General features: G+C 40.4%; 1 long non-coding RNA gene across 1 annotated transcript; it reads right to left on the bottom strand.

The window, feature by feature from the left end:
- Positions 1-521: 521 nt before the first annotated feature.
- Positions 522-1,804, bottom strand: LOC103169148. Its single transcript, XR_485636.2, has 3 exons — positions 1,655-1,804; positions 1,242-1,311; positions 522-704 (listed from the first exon to the last, which is right to left on the bottom strand). It is a non-coding gene; the product is annotated as an uncharacterized LOC103169148 (long non-coding RNA).
- Positions 1,805-4,297: the final 2,493 nt, after the last annotated feature.

The raw sequence follows: 4,297 nt of genomic DNA, 5'->3' as shown, positions 1-4,297 counted from the left end.
GGGGACCGTGTAGGTCCACGTACGAGCTAATTGCAATAAGCAAAAGTGGTATTTAATGCACTGGACACTTTCACCACCAAAGTAGCTCTAATTAATGTTTGTAACTGATGTGACAGCAGATTATAGAGCACCAAAATAGTCCCTAATTTGTCAAGTGGGTCTGAAGTTTATGGCAGCTTTCTGATCATCTCCCTTGACGCAGGACCAGAAAGCCCCTTCAAAAAGCTTTCTCTCATTGATCTTTAGTCAGATGCTGACCGAAAAGCAGACAGGTTTGCCAGAAAGAAGATAGATAGGTGCTGTACCAGCATGAAAAATGTCATTTTCTTAATGAAAAAGGTAGCCACTTTCCACTGGTGTGTATGCATGTGAGTGTGAATTCAACTGTGACACCAAAAAAAAATTGAGGATAGTGTATTTCTAGGTTTTGTTTTTTTGGTTTCTTTTTTTTTCATCCTTTCTAATCATTTCCCAGGGATGACCACTAGTATCTGGAATGCAGATCCACACAGGGTATTTGATAAAGTCGTCATTTCTTTTTATTACCTATAACTGCATTAGATCTCATAATGCTTAGCTTCTGTGTTCCAAGGTCCAACGAGCAAATGAGAGTATGTGAATGAGTCCACTACATAGCAGGTCCTGGAAATTCAACGTGGTAGTGTAGGGTTCAATGCGAGTGTAAATATCCCATGATTTGAGTGCTTAAGGAAAAAAAAAGCATGGGACAAATATCAAGAGTTGTTATATTTCTGCAGTATTACATGAATAACGGCACCTCTACCCAGTGTTAAAAGGGTACATAGTGATTCTCATAGAGAAGCAGCATGGCTCAGTGTAAGGAGCCCGGGCTTGGGAGTCAGAGGTCATGGGTTCTAATTCTGGCTCCGCCGCTTGTCAGTTGTGTGACTTTGGGCAAATCACTTAACTTCTCTGGGCCTCAGTAACCTCATCTGTAAAATGGGGATGAAGACTGTGAGCCCCATGTGGGACAACCTGATCACGTTGTATCCCCCAGAGCTTAGAACAGTGCTTTGCACATAGTAAGCGCTTAAAAAAATACCACCATTATTATTAATATTATTTTTACAATCCTTTCAGTGCTAATTCTTACTGAGGTAGTACGACACATTAAAAACTGCTATAGTCCAGTGATATTCTAGCCTCTCCATCCAGGTCATTTTTCTACATTACCATCTAAACAAGCAATCTAGTACAGTGAAAGAGTGAGATATGCTCACATTTCTGGTGTCAGAAATGACCTTTGGGAAAAGCCCTCCAGCTCCTCCTTTCGTCCATGGTAGTAAGGACCTGAATGCAAAGAACAGAGAATGTTTAAATCACCAACAACAATAGTGCGGTCGGTCAGCCAAAGAAAAAGAATGGTAGCGATTTATTATTGCTTGCCATTTACAGGAATTAATTTCAAAGCAGGAAGTGGTAGAGAAGTATTTATTTTCCCACGAGAAAGAGTAGCAGGCTATTTTTCTTTATTTCAGTTTATCGGTTATGGTATTACAAGAGTATTATTCCATAGCTACACCTAAATTGCTATTTACATTACCATTTACATATTTCCGCATTTGCTCAGGGCCTTCTTGGATTTCTATTTATTGCTTTAGTGCTCTTTTCTGTTTACCTTTCCTTTCCTTACCTTTCCTCCACTTTACTCCAAAATCACTCAGCATTTCTGCTATCCCATCAGACTTCAGGCCTCAGTGTTGTTTATATCTGCTTGCTTTGCTTTCCTGGAAACTTGCATAACCTTTGTTTATTTGCCAACGTTCCTATTTTCTTTGTCTAACCTCCTTTATCCAGCATTTCCTAAGATTCTTTGCCATGTCATAATCTGAAATCAAATGTATTTTGCATATTATTATACTCCCACTGTTCTCTTGGGCACTCTTAATCTCTATTATCCCTAGATTTTATGTTCTCTTTGACCCTCAATTTCCTTGCAGTGGTACCCAAAGCATTATCATATTTCCTTTAAATCTCATCCTATTTAAATTTGAAAAAAAAGTCCTTTGTCTCCTTTTCTAAATACTCTTTTTATTTAAATGTTCAGCGGGGCTTCTTCACAGCTCCTTATACACCTATCTCCTAATAATACAGGAGTTGCATTTTTATAGAATCCAATGTTAGGCAAAACTCTCAAGGCAATATTCACCATGTCTAAGACTGCACACCTAAGCACATGCACAAAAAATATTTTATCTCAACATCACAGCATGCTGTATCCAAAGTGACTCAAGTTATCTGATGAATGTTCTCTAATTTTCTGAAATCATTCTAGCCAGAGTGTGTGGCTCAGTGGAAAGAGTTTGGGCTTGGGAGTCAGAGGTCATGGGTTTGAATCCCGACTCTGCCCCTTGGCAGCTGTGTGCCTGTGGACAAGTCACTTCACTTCTCTGTGCCTCAGTTCCCTCATCTGTAAAATGGGGATGAAGACTGTGAGCCTCACGTGGGACAACCTCATTCCCCTGTATCTATCCCAGTGCTTAGAACAGTGCTCAGCATGTAGTAAGTGCTTAACAAATACCAATATTATTATTATTACTATAATTATTATGTGTTCTCTCAGAATTGAGTATATCATTTTGTTGCCACATTTCCTTACATCTCCATTTCAGCTAGGACCTAATTTTCCAACTGCGGAAGAGACTTAAAGTTCAGTTCACAGTTCCCTTTTCTTCCTTTCCAAAAATTTTAACATATTTTAATTAAACCACTGGACACCTACTTACTTACCACTCCCCCTACCACCATATTGAAATAAGTAAATTATCTTGGAATAATAGTGATGCTGTGAGACTGTAAGTTCAATGATGGGCAGTGAATGTAACTGTTGTACTGTGCTCTCCCAAGGCTTAATACGGTGCTCTGCACACAGTAAGTGATCCCTAAATATGATTGACTGAATGACTGACTGTGCCCCTGCTGTGTCAAATAGAAAACTCTAGTGTCTGAGCAGAATAATTATACAGATCTGTCCCCATATAGCTCAAAACATTGCTATAACATTGTCGGACCTAGAATGATCATTAACCTCAAGTAGGTGATGATTATTATTTGCTTATTGTAATTAATGATAACAATGGTGAAAGTAATAATTAGTCCCTGGAATTTGTTCATTATTCATTCATTCAATTAAATTTACTGAGCCCTTACTGTGTGCAGAGCACTGTACTAAGCACTTGGAAAGTAATACATACAGCAATAAAGAGCAACAATCCCTGCCCACAGTGGGCTTATAGTCTGGGGTGGCGGCGGGGGGAGGAGACAGACATCAAAGCAAGTAAACGGGCATCAATATAAATGAGTAGAATTATAGATATATACTTATATCTTAAGTGCTTACTATGTGCAAAGCAATGTTCACATAAGGGCTGTGGGGTGGGGAGAAGCCGTGAAGAGCAAAGGGAGTGAGCCGTGGTGACGCCGAAGGGAAGGGGAGCTGAGAAAAAGGGGGCTCAGTCTGGGAAGGCCTCTTGGAGGAGGTGTGCCTTCAGTAGGGCTTTGAAGCGGGGGAATAGTGATTGGCAGATTTGAGGAGGGAGGGCGCCCCAGGCCAGAGGTAGGAGGTGGGCCACGGGTCGGCGGCGAGACAGGCGAGACTGAGGGACAGTGAGAAGGTTAGCACCAGAGGAGCAGAGTGTGTGGACTGGGATGTAGAAGAAGAGAAAGGAGATGTGCTTACCACATGGAAAGCACTGTACTAAGGGGTTGGGAGAATACAATGCTACAAAATTGGAATACATGCTCCCTTCCTACAAGGAGTTTATAGTCTGGAACCCACTGTTGGGTAGGGATTGTCTCTATCTGTTGCCAAATTGTACTTTCAAAGCACTTAGTACAGTGTTCTACACAGAGTAAGTGCTCAATAAATATGATGGAATGAATGAAAATAGGAGTCATACATTCGTCTTGTCTAATGTTGTTGAGTCATTTCCAACCCATAGCAACTCCAAGTATACACCTCTACCAGAGCATCCCACCAGACAGACATTAACATAAATACATAAATTACAGATATGATCATCAGTACTATGGAGCAGAGGTTGGAGTGACTATCAAGTCCTAATAATAATTGTGGCCCCTATTAAATGTTCATTCATTCAATCGCATTTATTGAGTGCTTACTATGTTTACTATGTGTCAAGCCCTGTACTAAGCACTGGAGTAGATTCAAGTTAATCAGGTTGACACAATTCCTGTTAAACATGCAGCTCACAGTCTAAGTAGAAGGGAGAATAGGTATTTAATCCCCATTCTTACTGATGAGGAAATTGGGGTA

The sequence above is a fragment of the Ornithorhynchus anatinus genome, chromosome 4 (assembly GCF_004115215.2).
Source record: "Ornithorhynchus anatinus isolate Pmale09 chromosome 4, mOrnAna1.pri.v4, whole genome shotgun sequence".
Taxonomy (NCBI): Eukaryota; Metazoa; Chordata; class Mammalia; order Monotremata; family Ornithorhynchidae; genus Ornithorhynchus; species Ornithorhynchus anatinus.
Note: the sequence above shows the minus strand (reverse complement) of the source record. Positions and strands in the feature narration are given on the sequence as shown.